General features: G+C 50.1%; 1 pseudogene; it reads left to right on the forward strand.

The window, feature by feature from the left end:
- The window catches only part of LOC136167520 (large ribosomal subunit protein uL22-like), a 146,884-nt pseudogene extending 131,243 nt beyond the window's left edge, over positions 1-15,641 (forward strand).
- Positions 15,642-22,344: the final 6,703 nt, after the last annotated feature.

Genomic DNA, 22,344 nt, shown 5'->3' on the forward strand with positions numbered 1-22,344 from the left:
CTGCTTGAACAGGACAAAGCTTTCCCACACATGAACACTTCACTGTCCTTCACAGGACCACCCTCGCACAGACTGGCCCTCTCTGCCTAGAATACCCTCCTTCCAAACCTTTTTCAACACGACCCTTCTTCGGGAAGCGTCTCTAGCCACACCTACAGGTATGTGATCTCTCCGGTATGTTCTCTGTGCTCCGTCTCTCCCCTCGTTAGGGTCCAGTGGTATAATTCACTGGCCTAGAACTTGGCACTGGGAGAACACCCAGCTGGGGAAAAGAGCAGGAGCCATGAACGGTGACACGGAGCTGAGGAGCACGGCTTCTGCCTGAGGAAGCTTCCGCTGACTTCTCCTTCCCGCTGAAGCCTGAGGTACAGTCAACTGGGAACAGGCAGGGAAAAGTAAATTCCCGTGACAAAGTGGAAGTACAAAGGGGATAACCCAAGTTACCTGAGACAAAGCACGTTATCTGTGACGTTTTTCATTTGCCCCAGTGTCATCCCCTTGACGTCCAAAGACTGAACAGACAACGGAGTTTTATTAGTTTCATTGCTTTACTTAATTTGGAAGATAAGTCATCTAGTGCTTTGCCATCAAGCAGCATGATATGATACTCAAACTGTAATAACTAAGTTTAATATTACACTACAGTAAAGAGGGGTGGTCTACTAGTCAAATGGCTGGATATTGTTTAGGATAGGACTTTCCTTGTTTCAGGAGGATTGTGGAGGTATGCACGAAAAACCCACGTGCTTGTAAGCTCCCAGAGAAGAGAATTTTCTGCATTGGCTATCATTTATCCCATACTGCCTGCTTGTTAGTACACAGATGGATTCTGTTACTCTTGGGTTGGGTCTAAAGTGAAAAACTGGACAAACCCTATATGGGTTTTTGTGGAAACCACAAAAACTTTCCATGTGAGGAAGACTGTTTTCAAACTATTAAAAACCAGACTTCAACTAAGTGTAAATGAATACAAAGACAAATTGCAGGTTAGAACACTCAGGCACCAGAATGATTCTTTGTGCAAAAGAATTCAGTCAAAACCAAAGTCTTTTTCCCCCTAAATCATTAACATAACCACCATCACCTCTAAATCACCACACACTCGTTTATAAGGCAGTGTAAGGCAATGGTGACAGAGAATTCTCCCCTCTGGGAATGTATAATTAGAGGCATTTTATGAATTCTTCCCCAACTCACAAAATAAGTAAAAGATATATAAACCAGGAACCGGAAACAGAAATGAACAGTATGATATTCACATCAGAGACAAGGGCATGTCAAGATCCCAGATGATGTTACAGCTGACAGAAGATAAGAGTAGTAGGGAAAAAAAAAGAGTAATAGGGCTTCATTCTCCATTGTTGGCAAGATTAGGGTGTCTCTTCGGTCCATCAAGGGAAGTCTGAGAAGACTGCATGGAAGAGGGGGAATTGCTCCATCTTGGCCTTTTGTTCAAGTTTTCCAGGGAAACATCAGTCCAAAATACATCTTCATAATGGTGTGAAGCCTGGGCTATAATTCAATAAATCCAGCTTTATTGAGGCCTTTCTTTCACGCTTCCCACCAAAAATACAAAACAAAACAAACTCAACAAACCAAACAAATCCAGCTTGCTCAACTACACAGACCACGTTTAATATACACACACGAACACAGACTTCAGTACTAAAATACAACAATAATAAAACAATAAAAATCTCAGTCTTGGTCTGTGAAGAAAAGTAAGAGTCTATCAGGGAGAAACCATTTCAGTGTAATAAGTCTGTTACATCTCCCCTGAGGAGAGAAAAGTCAAGCTCAGAAAGTTCCCCTGAAAGTTTGGAAAGAAAGCTGAAGTGACCAAATTCAACTCTTACCAAGGGAAATACATATGCAATCTCCTCTCCCAGAAGTCTTGCAAAAAGCAGCCTCACCAAACCGATCGCTTGTCCCATGCATCTTCCCTCCACCTGTGGTCTTACTTTGTGCTTCATTCTGATTGAATGCTACTTGGGAGAATATTCTGTCTCCCTTTCTAAAATAAAAACTCCTTAGGGTAGAAGCTGCTTCATGTTCTCTCACTGAGGCTAGAAGCCATATTTCTGCAAGTAAATATTGCCAGTTGCAACCAAGACTTGAACTTGAAAGCTGTGGCAGGCCCCAAACAGCTACCTCATCCAACTCAACTACCTACCCCACCACCCACAGCATTACCCTTCACAAATCCCATCCCAATCTGACAGAGGCTGAATTCCAAGTAGTGAAAACTTATCCTGATATAGACCAAAACGCTCCAAATTTACACCAACCTGGTGTTGACAAAATCCACCTACCCAAATATAATCCAAAATCCATGTAGATGTAGACCAAAATATTTTTGCTTCCTTCCCTCAATATTCATGGAGCCTATACTATGTACAGATACTACACTAGCATCATTATATCACTATTTGGGTAAACTGATAGCCAGAGCCTCTGATGCCAAATCCAACATTCCTCAGTCATGATTTGACACATTTTCAGGTTTAATTTCAGTCAGAATCCAGTTTTCAGAATTCTTAACCTTTCTATTATACCAAATAATATCATCAACTTGACAAATGCAAAAGCAAAAGCAGAAGCCTCAATCCCAAAGAAGGACAATGCCAATGAATGTTCAAACTACTGAACAACTGAGCTCATTTCACATGCTAGCAAGGTTATGCTCACAATCCTTCAAACTAGGTTTTAGCAGTATGTGAACCAAGAACTCCCAGACAAACAAGATGGGTTTAGAAAAGGCAGAGGAACCAGAGATCAAATTGCCAACATTGTTGGATCATGAAGAAAGCAAGGGAATTCCAGAAAAACATCTACTTCTGATTAATTGACTATGCTAAAGCCTTTGATTGTGTGGATTACAACAAACTGGAAAATTCTTAAAGAGATGGAAATACCAGACCACCTTACCTGCCCTGAGAAACCCGTATGCAGGTCAAGAAGCAACAGGCAACAGTTAGAACCAGACATGGAACAACAGACTGGTTCAAAATTGGGAAAGGAGTACTCAAGGTTGTATATTGTCACCCTGCTTATTTAACTTACATGCAAAGTACATTAAATGAAATGCCAGGCTGGATGAATCACAAGCTGGAATCAAGATTACTGACAGAAATATCAACAACCTCAGATATGCTGATGGTATCATTCTAATGATAGAAAGTGGAGAACTAAAGAGCCTCTTGACAAGGAAAGATGGCCTGAAACTCAACATCAAAAAAACTAAAATAATGGCATCTAGTCCCATCATTTCATGTCAAAAAGAAGGGGAAAAAGCAGAAGCAGTGACAGGTTTTCTTTTTGGGGGCTCCAAAATCACTGCAGACAGTGACTGCAGCGATAAAAATAAAAGACATTTGCTCCTTGGAAGGAAAGCCATGACAAACCTAGACAGCATATGAAAAAGTAGAGACATCACTTTGCCGACAAAGCTCCACAGAGTCAGAGCTATGGGTTTTCCAATAGTCATGTATGGATGTGAGAGTTGGACCATAAGGAAGGCTGAGTGCCAAAGAACTGATGCTTTCAAATTGTGGTGCTGGAGAAGACTCTTGAGAGTCCGTTGGACTGCAAGGAGATCAAATCAGTCGATCCTAAATGAAATCAACCCTGACTATTCACTGGAAGGACTGATGCTAAAGCTGAAGCTTCAACACTTTGGCCACCTGATGCACAGAGCCGACTCGTTGGCAAAGCCCCTGATGCTGGGAAAGATTGAAGGCAAAAGGAGAGGAGGGCAGCAGAGGATGAGATGGTTGGGTAACATCACCATCAGTTTTTGAACACTCCAGAAGGCAGTGGAAGACAGAGTAGCCTGGTGTGTTGCACCATGGGGTCGAAAAGAGTCAGACACAACTTAGCAACTGAACAACAAAAATCTTTCTATCATACCAAACAAGTTCATCAACAGGACAAATCCAAAAGCAAAAGCAGAAGCCTTTGCTTCTGGAGCTCTTCAGTAACTAGATGGGCTACTACGAAGAATCAGATTTTGCAAACAGGATTCAGAAGGAGTTGCAAAAAGCCAAGAAGGGTATGAAACTAAAGGATTAAAAGGTGATGTAATATGTTGATGTCAAAAGTGAAAGTCAGTTCCTTCTCTCCTTCTCCCTGCGATTCTCTATCATCCTTTTCTCAACGTATCAACCCAGAACTTCTAACTACACTCCTCAGATGAAAACAGGGGAAGGAAATCCATCTTCCTGTCCACCTTATTTTCCAACCTACAACTGTAACATAGGAAGGCTTTTGTCTCAGTGAGCACTAATCCACACTCACTTTTTCCAAGAAGCCTCGCTAAACAGCTTTAGTTTTGTTCCCTGCTTCCCCAAACCTTCCTTTTCCTGTACACATAGAATCTAGAAATCCAACCAGGGGTCCCATGTATCACTGTATGCTGTCTCTACTTTGAGACTAGCAGTTGTGAACAGCCAGAGCCCACAGGCCCTTCTACCACAGACTTCCTCCCAACACCCATGATAACACACTGCACACGAAGTGGCTTAGAAAATACCAACTACCTATCTGGTTATCTTCCACCATACCTTTAAAGGTGTCCTCTGTTCCCCCCCCCCCCCATGTAAGTAGATGACCATCTCTCTCTCTCTGTCCTCTCTCACCAGACTTTGCTGGGTTCCTCTTATGGCCCTAGGTTGCTACTCCACATCCCCATCTCCCTTGGAGAGTTCATTTGTTTTAGAAAGACACCAGATCATCTGAGTTATAAGAAGGTTGTATCATGCCTCAGAGTCCTGAGTTCTTATCCAAACATAAATCAGTGTGACTTCTCCATCAAGACCCACCCAGCTCATGCATTAGCATCTACAGCAAAGAGCCTTCACCACCATGCTTTTTAGGAGACGCACTCATTCCCTGATCTTTCTTTTTTCTTGACATGCCTCCTGCAGTGGAAGCACAGACTGCAAACCTCTAGACCGCCAAAGGATTCCCTCCCTGGTTCTTGCTCTAGACTACCTTATGATTTCTGTGATAATAAAAGGAAAAAAAGGACAAAAAGAATAGAATCCAAAAATAATGTTTATGAATTTGGAATAGACTTTTCAAAGGAAGCTAGCCTTCCCACATGATTTTGCTTACACAAAAGTTAAAATGAGTCTGCCTTCTGGGGACATGCATCACATGTCGATTAATAACAGAGAGAAGCTGCCCAAGAGCTGCTGGAGGGCAAGAGAAGACAATTTAGAAATAAACATTTGCCACAGCCAATCAATAAAACAGTTGTCATGCATGGGTAAGTGTTGTCTGAGCTTCTGGTGTTGGTGGCAAGTGGGGGCTACTCTCTAGTTGCGGTGGCGGGCTTCTCATTGCAGTGGCTTCTCTTGTTGTGGAGCACAGGCTCTAGGGAACTCAGGCTGCAGCAGTCGCGATGCACAGGCTTAGTTGTCCTGTGGCATGTGGAATCTTCCTGGACCAGGGATTGAACTGGTGTCCCTTGCATTGCAAGGCAGATTCTTAACCGCTGAACCACCAGGGAAGCCCCTACCTCAGCTATTTTAAATTAGATAAGAGAGAGAAGGAGATTACCTTCAGCAGATGCAAAAATATCTATCTAGCTCCTTGAGCATCCAGGAAGAAGCCCACCAATCCTCTCTCATTCGTGTGGACCACCTTGTCGAACGGGACTAATGCTCTTTGCTCTTCAGAGTCCACATAAATGTCCTCCCTGAGATGATGAGATATGGAGACTTTCAGAACCACAAGTGAGAAAGGTAAAAAACCCAAAGGAGACAGCAGACCCAGGAGGAAGAATCTTCATTCATTCAAAGATCATGTCTAAGTACACTATGTGGTAGGCCATGCTGCAATAGAGCAAGGCCCACACCAGTCCATAAAGGCCAGGAGCAACAGCATGGCAGAAGAGGGAAGGATGCTGAAGAAAAAAGAGCCAAGGAATGACTTCCTCTAACTCATATTTTCCTAGGACCCATCTACTGAGGACTTCTCTGGCTTGGAGAATGGAGTGTAGGCCTCCAAATCACTCTGGCTCCAGCACACCTACCCATCCCCTCAAGCTCCCAAGGCCTCTGATCTACACCCCCCAATCTAAAGTCCTACCCTGGCACCATGGAATACTCTCTGCTCTGTGGCCAGCAGCTCTTTGGGCCCAAACTTCTTCCTCTCTGGCTCTGGCTATTTTCTTACCAAGTCTACAACCACAGAAAACCACTTACGCATGGACTTTTTCTACTTCAGAGGAGAAAAAACTGAGAAGAAAATTACCAGCCAAACCCAGGGAGAGGTAAGGAAGGGACTTGGTCAAGCAACATCAGGAAGGCCAGGGTGCCCAGAGGTGGGGCTTTGGGAAAGTGTGAGAGATGGTTTAGCCTGGAATCCAGGAGGAACTTGAGGTGGGCAATGGAGAGCAAGAAGAGCAAACCAGTCACTCCTAAAGGACATCAACTCTGAATATACATTGGAAGGACTAATGCTGAAGCTGAAGCACCAATACTTTGCCCACCTGATGCAAAGAGTTGACTCACTGAAAAGACCCTGATGCTGGGAAAAACTGAGGGCAGGAAGAGAAGGGGGTGGTAGAGAATGAGATGATTGGATGGTATTACCGACTGTGGACACGAGTTTGAGCAAACTCCGGGAGACACTGAAGGACACGGAAGCCTGGCATGCTGCAGTCCACAGTGTCACAAAGGACTGGACATGACTTAGCAGCAACTGAACAATGGATGCCAACCAGGGCCCTGTCTGGGTGAGAAGCCAAAGTGTGTTTAGACATTCAGTCACGTCCAACTCTTTGCAAGCCCATGGACTGTAACCTGTCAGGCTCCTCTCTCCTTAGGAATTCTCCAGCAAGAATTGGAGCAACCCACTGGAGTGGGTTGCCATGCCCTCCTCCAGGGAATCTTCCCAACCCAGGGATCAAACCCAGGTCTCTCGCATTGCAGACATTCTTTACTGTCTGAGCCACTAGGGAAGCCCAAGAATACTGGAGTGGGTAGCCTCTCCTTTCTCCAGGGGAACTTCCTGACCCAGGAATAGAACTGGGGTCTCCTAAATTGCAGGCAGATTCTTTACCAGCTGAGCTATCAGGGAAGCCCGGGGAAGCAAAATGAGACTTTAAATGGAGATTGGCTGGAGACTGAGCAAGAGGCTATGGATTAGGAAATAAGCATACTTTCTAGGGTACTGTGTAAGCAGCGGGTGTTGATTGACTGGAGGAGAGTCTGGATAGGTGGTGGAGCCCCACATGTGGAGATGTGGGAACCAGTCCCAAATCCAGTTAAAGGACCTCGACTCAAGAGTCCTCTAAACAAGGATAGAAGAAAAAAAAAAAAAAACCCACCAGCCTCTTCCAGAATCCTCCAACCAGGTTGCTCTATCCCCACCACCCATCTGAGCCCCCCCTCACCCATATTTCCCATCACTCCAGAAATAAAACTAAAAGGAAACTAGTTTAAGCTTTATAACAAGGTGAAAACAGACATTCAGTCAGTTCTAGAAAGACTCAGACCAAGAAATATCTGGAGTCAGAGAGACAGACAGATAGACAAACAGATATACTGACTATATTAAAACACAGTGGAGCAGAAAGAACTGCTCCAGATCTCAGAAAGGACTCCCAACTGAAGAACACCTCAAAGCCACTGACCCTGCCCTAATACGTCTCCATCAGGCATAGAGCATTAATTGAACACCTCCTTTATTCCAGACACTATGCTGGGTAGTGGATGAGGGGGTCCCAGTCAAGGGTACAGAACCCAAATTCCTAGAGGCAAGGGAGACAGGCAGGAACTGGAAGGATGGCTGCAATGACAGAACAGTTGGGGAGGGGCTTCTGGGTGTTTGATTTATGTCTGTTCCAACAGTCCTAGGCTGTCTTCCCCTGCTGCAAGCTGGGATTTTCCCAGCTGTGCATCTGCTGGAGGGAAAGGAGGGCGGGTACAGGGGGAGGGTCTCCACATCCTTCCATCTGGTCCCAAGAGCAATCCCTTCCCCTTTCTCCCCCGCTATCCACTGCCTGCTGGGCAGAGGGTGGGGGCTGGGGGAAATGCCAGGGCCCGCAGATAATCACCAGGTAATGAAAAGTACTGGCCCAGGGCTGGGGGGAATGCAGAGGATGCAGAGTTGGGGCCATAAATCTCTCTGGGAGGAGGGGGTACAGAATGGGGGGACATGACAGTTGGAGCCCATCCAGGTGATTTCACATGAAGTATCTGAACCTTGAGGGGTGGGTGGAGGAAAGATGAGAGGTGGGCAGGGGTAAGAGCCAGAGACAGGGGAAGAGGCTGAAAGAGACACAGATAAGAGAAGCAAATGAGAGATGGAAGGGCAGGCGAGAGATGGGAACAGTGATGGGGGAGGCAGCACAAGGAGACAGATGGGAGGAGGTGGAGATGGAGAGACTAAAAGGCACACACGGTGAAACTCATAAAGATGTGATGGTCCGAAGGACCCTCGGGGAGAGGGAAGAAGGCATGAGGGAGAGAGGGAGAGAGAGGAGCTGATGGCAGAGTTCTAGAAAGACTCACACCAAAAAAAAAAAAAAACCTGGAGTCAGAAAGACAGACAGGTAGACTGACAGTCAGATCTGCCTGACAGAGATGAAGGTGAAGGAGGCAAAGAAGAAACAAAGAAAACAGGGATGCGGTGAGGAGATGGGAGGGAGCGAGACAAAGAGAGAGCAGGAGGCAAGTGTAGAGCAGGAGGAGGGAGCGAGGCCGGGGAGGAGGATATATATTTTCTTTATGATCCTCTTCAATCTCACTCGGCTCACTGCTGAGCCGGTTCCCCTCTCAGGTGCTGCTCCGTGGTGGATGTGCCCAGAAAGCTGATCAGGTGAAACTGCTGCCATGGCTGCCCCCGGGCTCTCTCCCAGTGCCAACCTGGGGGATCTCAGAGACCCCTGCCCGAATATGAAAACCTGGCCTGCCTCTCCTTCCTACTTCTCCCCCTAAATACTGCAATCAAAAGAGGCCTGAAGCTTGGCCGGAAATTTTGCAGAGCTGATAGAGCCTCACACAACCAGTACAAGGGGAAGTGGGGCAGAGGAGAGAGAGAAATAGAGGCAGGCAGGCAAGCTCCAGCAGAAGTGTTGGGGACATACTTTGGTCAGGGGTCGCTTGGAGAAGAACCAGTAGAAGAAAGGACTGGGATGATGTCTGCCTTTGAGAGTTAAATGAGCAGTATGCAAAGGATAAGTAAAATAAGATACTAGTGACTATCCATCAATTTGGGGTTGACCATTTGGACACCTTCTGAGCAATTATGATCAACCCCTTCAAGCAACTCTCCACTATAAAAGGCTCCCACAAATATACACAGGAAATATGAAACCCACAAAAAGGAGAAACTGAGGCATAGAATAAAGATCCTGAGGCCAGTGTATATGCATGAATCCAGATTTTAAGGGACCAGTGATGGAGCAACCAGCCAAGTTTTGAAGACCTAAGACTTAGCACTGCAAGCTGGACCCTGCCTTGAGCTGAGCTCTGCAAACACGAGCTCCCCCAGCTCCTCTCAGGACAACAACTGAAACAATCTGAAGGGGAACTGTTCTCCCCACACCCTTCTCCGTCAGCCACCTTTAGAGTTCCCAGAAGCAAGATGACTGATTATAGGTAGAGCCCAGAGTCTCTTTAGCAGCAGGAGGAATCTTATCCGAGCTGGTTTGGGTCTCCCAGAGGTAAATTCAGAGGCCACACGACAATAGCTGAAGTCACCTAACTTCCTACAGCCATCTCAAAGAGGTATGGGTGCATGGCCACCACGGGACAGGAAGGGAGGGACTTCACAAACCACGGAAAAGGAGGTCCCAATTCCCAGAGTGCCTGTCAACAACTAGGTAGGTCAGTACTTCTGGTATAGGAAGCAAGGCTGGGCAGCCCAGGCTCCCAACCAGCTTAGGGACCCCGGAGGCAGCTCTAGGTCTGCGTCTTGGCTGGGTCAAGCAAAGCTGCAACTCGGAAGCTCTGCAGTACTAGAGGGGACCGCTAGGGGGTGCGCGCCAGCAGTCAGGCTCTAGAGAGGCTGGAGTCGGCTGACGTGGAGGAGACCGGAAGGCAATCGATCAGAGTCGCCCTGGCAACCGGGCTGAGCCTGAGACAGACAGCACGTCGATAATGAAATCATCGTTAAATGACTTCAAGCCCTAATTAATAATCCGGGCCAACCGAGGCCATGCCTGACTGGGGTCGGGGGGAGGGGATGTCATTGTTGGGGGAGCATTGGAAGCTTCTGGACAATTAATCAATTAATCCACTCACTCAATAATTGGCTCCTTTGTCCTCTGCTGTGCCGCCCTCCCCCACCCCATCCACCTCTGACTGTGGAGAGGGTAAGAAGCGATGTGGGGCTAATCATTTCCAAGGGTCGCAGTGCCTCCTTCTCCTTTTTCTTCACACGTCTGTTTCCTGGACCATCTCACTGAAACCTTCCCCAAGGTTGGACGTTCCTATGCTTTTATAAGACTTACCAAAGGGTGACTATTTCAGGACCTGGAGCCTTAGCTATCCAGGGACTTCCCCATAACCCTCTACTCCTTATCCTATCGCATCCTCACCCGCTCCCCCCCCCCACAGGTGCACACACAGACTAATCACCCACCCACAGCCCACCCTGACTGAGGAAAGAGCCCTGAACTCCAAGCCAAGAGTCAGGTTTATCCCAGCCACACCGGCCCACTTTTAAATATGTGACCTTGGGCAGATTACATGTCCAAAGATATCAGTTTCCCCATCTGTTACATGAGGGGATCCAACTGATTCTCAAGATTTTCTAAGATTCCTTCCTGTCCTCTATGTAGTATCCTATGATGCTAATAATTGCACCTGGATCACCTCCCACTCCTCTCTACTCGGTTTCTTTACCTTTGGGAGGTAAGAGAGATTGGAAGGAGTGCCGGGCACTGATTTATCAAATTCCCCATCCCCAAAGAATTCACCTTGAGACCTGGATAAAGGGAGATGGCAGAGAGTGTATGGAAGAAAGCTTCCCCCAGCCCATCCCCCACCTGCCCCGTCTGTCTGGTCCCCGCCACCCACCTTGCTTATTGCTCTCCACAACCCCCAGCAGGAAATGAAAAAGGTACAGGAAATTGCACTTTAAATCCCCCAGCTCCTGGCTCCCTCCACCAAGCCAGGGAGCTAGGGATAGACTAACCTCACAAACCAGGCTCTCTCTGTTTGTAATTAGTAAGCCACTTAAGAAGGGAGGGGCCTCCAAGCAGAAAGAGCCCCTCCCTCCGCCACAACCAAGTGGTCTATTCAAAAAAAAAAAAAAAAAAGGGAGGGGGGGTTGGGGACAGCATATGGGTTTGGAGAGAAGGAACCAGGAGATCTAAGAAACGTAAAGAGAGTCAGTGAGGCACCTAGACTGGATAACACAGGTCAGAGTTTCTGGGAGAGCTGATTTAGAGCCCCACCTGTAGCTGGGTGAACCCGGGTGCAGCCAAAGGCTGGGATGCGGATGGACGGTGGAGAGGGAACCCTCCAGAGAAACCCTGCAGAGAAGACCAGGGAACAAAACCCACCAGGTCCATCCCACCCCCATGGACACTTAGTAGTTTAATAAAGTTCAGAATGTCCAGGGCTTATGTGTAATTAAAGCCAGGAGCTGGGTAATTACATTTCTTCTCCGAGTTCTACCCTTGACCTGCTTCCTCCCCCACATACACACATCTTTTATGAAAGACACTGAACTTTAGAAAATATCTCCACTAAAGAGGCTTCATTTCAGCAAAAGAAATTGAGAGTACACTTTGAAAAGAATTTCAAAGGGGAGGTAAATGCTAGAACAAATGAGATGTACATGCACACGCGCGCGCGCGCGCACACACACACACACACACACACACACACACAAGTATATACCCCCAACAGGAAAAGGAAAGCCTGCTCTTGACTGCCATTTCTTTTCATGTGTGATTGACCTCCAGATGATGTGTCTCACATCATGTGGCAAAATACAGTCTCTCTAAACAGGAGGACAATAATTTCTCCCAACCCCTATCTCCAGGAGGGCAATGGTTGTTCCCCTCCAGGGTCATGGCTAACATGCTAGCAGAAGGGTTACACAGGCCACAGGTAAGAGCCCCAGGTGGAGGCACGTAGCCTGGTGTCCAATCCCCCAGGCCCTCCCTCTTCTATTTTATCTCAACCTCTCTGTACCTCTCAGGGTCCATTCTTTGAACTCATCCTGTGAACCCAGTTCTGGGAAAGGGAAAGGGTCCAAAGAGAGGAGAAGAAGGGCCCTGATCTCTGGAATGTGAGAAGAGAGACACACAAGACTGGAGATCAAGAGAGAGAAAAAAAATGCATGTAAGTTAACAGAGTGTAGCCAGATCCTTCAGGTGCCAATGGGCCTATGGAAAGGGGAGTGGAAATAAAGATTGAGATTCTAAAGCAAGATCAGAGAGGAGTAAATGCCAGGCTTAGAGGCTAGAAGGTGCAAAGGGCTTGGGAGGCAGGAGGCTGTGGTGCCCAGCAGGTATGGACAGAAAAAGCTGGGAAGACATCAAAGATGAGGATGAAAACGATTTAAATGCCTAGTACATTTAGAGTTATAAATCTTTACAACTGTACACAGTTCTCTTGCATAAATTTCATTTTACCCTCAATAATAAGCCACAGAATCACGTACTGGTATCGCTATTTTACAGACAATGAAATTAGGGCACAGAGAGGCTGAGTAACTTGCTTCGGTTCACAGAGCTGGTAAGTGGCAGAGCAAGGAATCAAATTGTGTATATCAACTCCTGCTGGTTCTGCTTCTTGGGAAAGTAGTAAAGGAGAGACTACCTCCCAGAGGGCAAAAGACCTGCCTCCTGGTACCCTTCTCAGCATGTTCTGCGCAGGAGACTCCGGCTAAGTTAGTCAACTTGTCCAGGCCTCTTGTGTGAAACGAGGAAGTAATATCTTAACCTCTGAAGACGGAAGGTTAAACCGGGTAACTGACTGAAGATTTTTAGCTTTAAAATGCATAATTCAATCCATGAAAGGAGTAAGCTTCCTCTCCTTCTTTCTGATCTTTCTACTGATCCCCAGAGGCCTCTTCTCCACATTTCACAGTTTGAGCAGCTGTCTCCACCTAGCCATGTCTCACTAGCCCATGAAATCCAGGCTCATTCATCCTCGGGCTGTAAGAGGACACATCAAGGTCAGGGAAGTCAACCTGACTTCCCAGCATCCTATGTAACCCAGGGTGGGTCACTGTGGAGCTACAGCATGGGACATTTACTCAGCCATCTCACAGCCCAGCACCACTGCCACCCTCATCACATCCGGCCCCAGAGGGATGGTCCCCTCGGACTTCTCTGCCCAAGCTCTCAGGCCAAAGCCCTCCCTCCAGCAATCCTGCCCTTCCAAACCCTGCCTCCTTCAGCCCTCTGCCTCCCCAACACACACTCCTTAAGCACACACGCACAGACGCAGACACACACACACACACACACACACACATCTACACATTTCTTCCTCATCGGCCTCCTGGGTTCACATTCCCTACCCTAAGATAATGCACCTCCTGAGAGTTGCCTCTCCTCTCATTTCTACTGCTCCCTACTACCTAAAGGAGTGCCATTTTCCTTGTCTTCTAGGAAGGCTTCTGGACCTCCTCCTTATCTTCCTCCATCTTCCCTCCTTCAGTCATTCCCAGTCTCCTGTCATCAGAATCACAAGAAGGCGTGACCCAGTAGCTTCTGACCAATTCGACTCACAAGCGCTTGCTAAGGGGGGTGCCAGCAGGCCCCTAGGCCCTGGCTATCAGCCCCACCTTACCATCAGCCTAGGAGTGCCCCCAGGGCAGGGCCCCGGCTCCTCCCCTCTGGGTCTCCCTTCATTCCATTCAGGCAGCGTGTGGCTCCCGGTTCTGCTCCCTAGGAGTGAGGAGGAAAGTCAGAGAGAGAGCAACCGGAACAGGGATAGGACTCTGAGCCCCACACTTTGTCCTGTAAGGGTTAGTGTCAGAGGACAGGCAGCTGGAGGGGACTGATCTCCAGTGTGGTGCTGCCTTCCTGTAGCAACCCAGGGCTCCTTTGAATGTGTGTGTGTGTGTGTGAGAGAGAGAGAGAGAGAGAGAGAGAGAGAGAGACGCGGACCTGCATGGAGGGGAGAGGAACACGAAGGTCTGTGGCTCTAAGAGTCTAGTTCCTGCCTGGGGTTGGTGCTGGGGAAACTGGACTCCTAGGCTCACTGCAGCCTCTCAGCGGATCCAGTCCCATGCCTGCATCTACAGAGGGCGGCAGCTGCAGGACTGACACAGCTTAGACTCTGGGCATGCCTCCATACCCCCTGGGTTTGCATCTGCTCAGACCAGTGCACCAATCCACATCGTTTCCTATGCTCTGCGGTTCAGTGCAGTCCCCATCGTCCCTCCTCGTCCACACTCAAGGCTCTGAGCTTAGAGCATCTGTTAGGATGAACCATATAAAATTCCTGATACTCAATTGGTTTGGGGCCTATAAAACCTACTGGTTTGGGTCTTCTCTCCTCAAAACTTTTTTTTTTTTTTTTAAACTCCAGGGTAAGGAGACAGGGGAGCAGATTGAGGAAGGGTTAAGAATAATAATGGTCTAATATTTATTGAGCACATAGACTGATTATAGGTGTGTTACATTTAAAAAACGCAGCGCTAATCGCATCTAAGGTTTATATCCCACATCTTACAGGTGAGTAAGCCCAGGTTAGAAGGTTACACGGTAAGGAACGAGGGCTGGGATTCAAACTCAGCCCAAGAGCCACCGCTTCACAACTGCCACCCACAACTAGGGAAGCCCAGGAAGAGCCTGGGAGCCAGCGATCCTTGCGTGCAGCTTCACAAAAGGAAGGCAGAGAGAAAAAAACAGACCAAAGTCAAACTCTCAACCAGAAGAGCTCCAATCAGAGGGGGCGGGGGCAAAGCCCAGGGACCACACCTGAAACCTAAGGTTAGACGGGTCAGAGAAACAGACAGAGGGCCCGGGAGGAGGCTGGGAGGCTCCCACCGCCGTGGCCAGAGCGCGGGGGAGCGGGAAGACAACGTGGAGGAGGCCAAGACCGGTGCAGATGAGCTGAAGGACAACGGCGCGGAGGAAGCGGGCTACGCTCTATGCGAAGCGAAGCAGAGATCGATGGCGGCAGCTGGGGGAGGAAAGATAAAGTTCAGGCGAAAGTGTGGATGGCGGGAGGGAGGGAGAGACCCTGTGGAAGAGACACGGAGACTGCGGCAAAAAGAGGAGCCGAGGGTTAGAGGCAGAGCACGGAGAAGGGGGGAGTCGGACTCAGCCGCAGTGAGAGGGAGTGGGAGGGAAGGAGGCAGAGAGAAGGGAGGACGAGACAGACCCGAAAAAGAGAGCCAGAAGCTCACTCTGGCCGTCTGGTGTGAGAAGGGACCTTCATCTCAAGGACACCGCGAAAGACAGATGGATGGTGAAGAAATCGGGGAGCCGCGCGACCCCGGCGGGGCGGGCACTGGCCCAGCCGGCCGCCCCCAGCCGCGCGGTCCTCGCCCCCGCCGCCCCCGCGCCGCGCCCTCCGGACGGCGAGCGCCCACACTCCCCTGCCCGCCCCCGCCCGGCCCGGCCCGGCCCGGCCCGGCCCGGCCCGGCCCGAGCTCCGCGCTGGCATGAAATTGGCTGCAGCCGTAATGAGTCCGCGCCGCGCGGAGGAGGCTGAGGGCCCGCCAGGGAGCCCTGCGCGCCTCGTTTAGCTTGTTTATTGTTCAGGCCTAATTAAAACGTTCCACCGCGCTGCGTTTACATCCGCCCCCCGCTAATGAATTCTCGGCCGCCGGGCGATTTCGGAAACTGCCGCGGGCCGGAAGCGGGGTAGGAGGTGGCGGGATTGGGGAAGGAGTGAAGCGGGGGGGCGGGGGGGCGAGCACAAACACACGCACGCACCAAACACACTCGCTGCACACACCCACAGCCTTCCACGGCCAAAGGAGCAATTAGACATCCGATGGTTGACTCTGAGGTCCGAGTGAGCGCCCCCAGCCTCGTCACCCCAAACTCCGGCAAGCAGGCGTTTGGAGGGGATGGAAGGCAGGGTTTGGAGGACGAGGAGTGGAGAGAGGGAGGTCACGAGTGAGTGTGTGTCCTTTGCGTGGCAGGCCTGCGTGTGCCTGTGGGCGCACCTGCCGGAAGCGCGACCGGGGAGCGGCCTTGTGCGCACAGGATTCTGTGTGTCTGTCTGTCTGCCTGTCTGTCCACCCTTCTAGCTGTTCATGCCGGTTTCTCTCCCACAGAGGGAGCCTGCGCTTGCCTTGCAATGTTTCTGGTGGTTCTGGGCGCAGCATTTTGCCATCTTGCGGTTTGCCTCCTTGTCACGACCTCAGCGCGGGCAGATGGAGCCAGTGGAGGGAGAGAGACAGACGGTGATGCTTGAGCAGCCAGGGCTCCCTGCCGGTCCCTTTCCTCCTGCAGACACACACACACACATTCAGCCCTCCACTGCAGGTAGTCAAATAAAATACACAAAAAGCAACCGAAATCCCATTCACACTTGACCACATGGAAACACACAAATGAACAAACACTCGCAGACAGAGCAACTTGCCAATCACACACGCAGATGGAAAGACCACCTGTATGAACATGGCCCCCTGCCGCGCGCGCGCGCGCACACACACACACACACACACACACACACACAAGACATGCAAAGGCAGGAGGAGTGTGGATGCATACACACTTCTCCAGGCAGTTGTGCGTGAACTGTCACTGCCTGACACATCCGTGTACCATTCAGTGGGCCCCAATTCCTCTCATAGAAAATTCAGATCACCCAATCCCACCTTCAAAATCTGCCCCTCTCCATTCCCCTTCATCCTGGTTCCCCAACCCAACTTTTTATTTCAGGCCAGAAAAGCTATTCCCTGTCTAGATTATGGTTTGCTCCTGCTCCAGAACCATCAGAGAGGTGTTCTTCCTCTTTTCCTACTCCATTCCATGCCTCCTTGAGTTTCTCCTTCCACAGCCCACATATAATTCTCCTCCTCCAGGCAGCCTTCCCTGATGAACTGACTCTGAATCTTCCCTGGTCAGTTGCACTTGTTGATCTGTGCAGTGGTGAGTGTCACCAGGTTACTTTGATAGTACATTGTCAGGGAGAGAGACTGTAAGCTCCCCAAGGGCAGGGCCACTTGACCAAATATTTCAGGCCAATGTCAAGCTGAATGTGCCAGGCTTCAGTGCCAGGCTGGGATGTTCCTGGGAGTCCTATTACCTGGTTTTAACAAACAAAAATGAAACAAGTCCTCAAGAAGCCATCAGGAAAGTCTCCTTCTGTCACATCTTGCAAGTATCTCCTTCAGAATGACATTTCAGTGCCACTTGGGAAGACAGACCCTCCACTGGGCCTTCCCACATTCACCTTGTTCTTAACTGGAAATACTGCTTCCCATCTGGGCACTACCTCATCCTCCAGTCTTGGAGAAAACTTGGCTCTTTTGAAAACTTAGATTCACCCTAAAGAATAAAAATTTGCTGTACAGCTTAGAGCTGTACTGCATGTGTTAAAAGTGATTCCCCAAAAAGGAATGTCAGGAAGGAGCAGGCAACTGCAGCAGTTGAAGATGCTACTGTGAAGAAGATGGCATGCATTGGATTAATAAGGTTCTTTGTTTTAATCAAAAGACAAGGTCATCCTAAAAATCCACTTGTTGACTTCCCCCCCAACTCACCCGAAAGGTTGTTTTATCCCAGCCCAAGCTCTCTGGAGAGACAGGTGCCTGCCTGCTACTCCCCTGTCCCCTTAGTCTGCCTTCTTCTCAGCAGCCAAGTGTCTCTCCATGCCCCTCTCCCTCCTGCAGTTAAAGGCTCCCTCCCTCTCCCTGTCTTTCATCCAAGCACGCCTCTGTCATATTTCTTTCTCCACCTCTGTCTTGCTCTGTCTTCTGTCAATTTCTCTACTCCCTTTTTCAATAGCCGTTTCTCTCCCCCGATCTCTGTTGAGGCTCTCCCCTTCCATTTTCTGTCTCAGTCTTTAACTTCCATCTTTGCTCTGCTCTCTCCCCCATGCTGCACCTCAACTGCTCAAGCAGTCACTTGCAGAGGGAGGATGTGTAGAAGTCTAGTTCAGCACCAGATGATTCTGGCATTTTGAATAGAGCTCTAAGTTGCTGTGTTCCTACACACACACACACACACACACTCTCTCTCTCTCTCTCTCTCTCTCTCTCTCTCTCTCCCTCTCTCTCTCTCTCTCTCCTCTTAACCGAGTCCCAGGTGGTGAGACACCCGCAGAGTCTAGCCTCAGGGTCTCCATCGTGCTCTAGCTTCCATCTCCTCTCTCTCCCTCTCTCTCTCCCCCTTTCTCATTACTCTCTCTCTGTGTCTGTGATCTCCTTCCCTCCAGTCGCAGATGGATCTGTCTGTGGCTCTGGGTCCCTGACTTTCGGTTTTCCCCTGGGCCTGGGTCCGCTTCCTGTCTCTGAGTCCCTGTCTGTCTGGGCTAGCTCTGCCCTCTGGGTGTCTCTGTCGTGTCTGTCTCCCGTCTTCCTCTCTGCTCTCTGGATGCTCTCCCCCGTCTCTGGCTCTGTCTCTCCCCCGTCTCTCCATTTCCTCTCGGCCAGAGCCTGCCTCTGTCCCCTCTGTATCCCGTTCTCTTTTCATCTCCAGGGGGCCCTGACCCACTCGGCCCTTTTGGTCCCACAGCGTCGATCTTGGCTTGAATTTACAGGGCCTTTCTGTCCGCGTCTGTGTGTCTGTCTCACTCTTCTCGGCCCCTCGGCACTGCATGGGTGGGCTGGCGCGGAGGGCTTCGAAGGGGCGGGGGCGGGCGGCCCTTTGTGTGGAAGATTGACGGCCGCGCGGCGCAGCCTCCGCAGCGCTGATTAGGATGCAGCGCGGGCGCCGACTGCAGCATTGTCCTCCCCGCCCAACCTCCTCCGCGGCTCCAAACGCCGGCCCTCCCTGCCCGCTCAGGGTCGTGCGGCTCACCCCTCCCTCGCCCCAGTTCGTCCACTGGGAGCCACTGGAAATTCTGGGCGGGCATCTGAGGGCCCCCTCTCTCACTCAGGTATCCACATGCCTTGGGTATTTTAAGAGAAAAGGAATGAGGAGAGGTGAGAGGTCTCCTGGAAGTGCTTTGTCCCAGGCGGGCAGGTGTCAGGGTCGCGAAGAACAGAAACGCGCCCGGGGACTTGGCCTCAGCGTCATTCCGAATCGAGAATGGCCTCGCAGCTCCTTGCGCCCTTCCGACAGGCCCACGCGAAGCAACAAGTCCCGGGAGGAGACACAAATGCGTGCCCCTCTTTCACCTCCACCCCTTCATAGGACCTATAAACCCTTCCTGGTGCCTAGGAAGCTCCCGATAAAATTACTGACATATTTCACCAGTTCTTCCAAAATTAGCACCAACATCTGTGGAGCTCAGTTCCTTTAATTATGCCTCCTCATTCTCTCTGCCCATTCACACACACACACACACACCCCACTACACCGCAACTCAATATCTGCCCTCTGGACAATTCCCCCTGCAAAGCCTTGCAAGCACGCCAGTGATTATCGGACCTCAGCTCCAAATCCCAGTTATTCCAACCACTCCACCCCAGCATCTACATGGTGTTCCTCCCGCCTCCTCTCCCTCCCTCATCCACCCCAGTGCAACCTGGCCCACTGGGTTTCTCCCCAAAGACAGTCAGTCACTAAGGAGCATTGACTACTAGAAGGGGAGGGCCAAGGGCAGCCTGGTGGGTGGGAGGGGATTCCAGAGCTAGCAAATAACGAGCCCTGTCAGCATCTGTCAAATATGCCATCTCCCTCCATCATCCCTGTCTCCTGCTTCCTGGCTCCTGCCAATCCATCTCCCTGCTGACGAGGGAGCTCAGGTGCAAATTCGCCGAAGCCCAGACGCATAATGCCTGGTCCACTCCAAACCCATTTTCTCCAAGAATGTCACTAGACTCCGATGTCGTTCTTTGAAAACTCCTGACGATCCTAGGAAACTGGGGTTGTAGATGGAACCCAAAGAGAAAGAGAAATTGCCCTCTCTGATCAAAATCTTGCCCTCAGCCGCCTGTCTCCACCGCACACTGCCAAAAGCAATAGTTAAAATATCAGGCAATGATACGAAGAGTCAAAACTCAGGAAGACCTTCCCAGCTTTTTAAGGAAATCGTGAGGGCCTCAAGAAACTAGGGAGATGGTGAGGAGGTAGGGGGCAGTTCTTGGACAACCCAAAATCGCTTCTTGTAATATAGCCAATTTCCACCAGGGGGCGAGGGATGCGGCTCTGCGGATTTAAGAGGAACCTTCTCAGCGGCGACCTGCAAAGAGTTCGGCGGCCACAGGAGGGCGGCAGAGAACGGCGCTCCCTGCCGAGCCAGCAGACCCCGGCCCTGGGTGCTGAGATGGGGCCAGACTGAACAGGCTGCGGGGAGTCTTGCTCCAGCAAGAACCCATGAATTTCCAAATTCAGGAAACCCCTCATGCATCCCTCTCCACCAGCATCTCTCCTCTGGCTCTCAGGCCCCTGAAAGGCTATTACCACCACCCACCCCAGCCCCCTTCCATTTTCTGGTCCCCCAGCACTGGGTCCATTGGCACAGAAGGGGCCTGTGGCTTTTTCATCACGATTGTACAGTGAACGATCCAAAATTCAAAGAAGTGCTGTTTCATAGGATTTCAGCTGACAGCGGGGAAAAGGCAATGGCAACCCACTCCAGTACTCTTGCCTGGAAATTCCCATAGATGGAGGAGCCTGGTAGGCTGTGGTCCATGGGGTCGCCAAGAGTCGGACAGGAGTGAGCGACTTTACTTTCACTTTTCACTTTCATGCATTGGAGAAGGAAATGGCAACCCACTCCAGTGTTCTTGCCTGGAGAATCCCAGGGACTGGGGAGCCTGGCGGGCTGCCGTCTATGGGGTCGCACAGAGTCGCACACGACTGAAGCGACTTAGCAGCAGCAGCAGCAGCAACTGACAACCGAAGCCAAACTAGAACCCAGGTTTTCTTAATTCTCAATCCAGCGGTCTTCCCATTGTGCTGGTTGCCATTTCTGAGAGAAAAGCATACTTTACAGATCCCAATGAAAAACCAGCTTACAAATCAATGTCAGAAATTCCCTGAAGGTCCAGTGGTTGGGACTTGGTACTTTCACTTCCATGGGCCTAGGTTTGATCCCTGGTCTGGGAACTAAGATCCTGAAAGTCAAGTGGCATGCCCCCCACACACACACACACACAAAATCGATGGCAAAGCTACACTCTCCCCCCTGCCTACATATGTAACTGGTGTACATGGGACTGTTAACCACAGGCACAGAGATGCACCCTCTCGTCCTTAAGGCATACACACTCCTCCACCCCTCCCCTCTCTCCCTACTTCCTGAACTACAAGAGAAGCTTCTCTTCATTTATAATTTGCGATTTTCATTATATTTGCAGAGGCTCCTTAAAGTTGAGTCGGAGAAGCACTTTCTCAGTTCTAACTTTGGTCCTTCCTACCACAGCCCTGTTCAGGTGGAGGAGAGGGGCCAGTCCAGGTCTCTCTCTCCCAGTGATTCTCTGTCCTGAGCCTTTCACTGCCCCCTTGCCTCTCCCACCCCTCTGCTGACTAGCCTCATCCTCTTCCAGATCTTTCTTGCCACTGGCTCTCCTTCAGCCTCAAGAGCTGAGTCACCTAGGAAGGTGAGCACAGAAAAGGGACAGAAGGAAGGGTGGGAGAGACAAGGAAGAGAACCTAGGCTTGAGTCCAGATAGTTCTCTGTCCTCCACCCTTTACGCTCAGCTGGAGTACTACCTCGAGTATGACCCCTGCCTCCTGGCTGGTCTGCACTCCTTCCACTCTCCTTGGGGCTAAAGAGCTGATGAAGGTGAGAGTCAGTGAGGAGGGATGGGGCCTGTGGTGGAGGGGTGGGAACTCATGCAAACTCCAAACTCATGGGCTGAGTATGTGCATACAGGGGTGCCACACCCCCACCACTTCTGCATAGCCCCACACGTGCACTCCATGTCATTCCCTATCCAGGACTCATTCCTTATAAAACAAGAGGAGAAAAACTCCCCAACCTCTCAAACACCTTATTCCAACTTTCATCCTCCAGGGGAGATCTGAAAAGACAAAACCCTCCCCTTGTCGTCCCCCCTCCCCATGTGCTCCTTGTCCACTCTGGCTTTCAAGATGTCCCCCTAGGCCCTTGGAGGCAGCCCCCACCTTCCACAGAATTGGGGAGGCACCAGCCAGAGCCTCCTCCCTACAAAGGACTGAGACACACGCCAATCATGTTGGGGCCTCTCACGGTGCCCATTCTGCTATGAATTCCCAAGGTCAAAACCATTCTGGTGTTATTAAAAACATAAATGTTGCATACCAGGCAGCAGGGGAAAAAATTATAAGGCAGCCAGACGAGAGGGAGATGGAGGGGCTGGTAATTG

This window comes from Muntiacus reevesi, chromosome 4, assembly GCF_963930625.1.
Source record: "Muntiacus reevesi chromosome 4, mMunRee1.1, whole genome shotgun sequence".
In the NCBI taxonomy this organism is placed as follows: domain Eukaryota; kingdom Metazoa; phylum Chordata; class Mammalia; order Artiodactyla; family Cervidae; genus Muntiacus; species Muntiacus reevesi.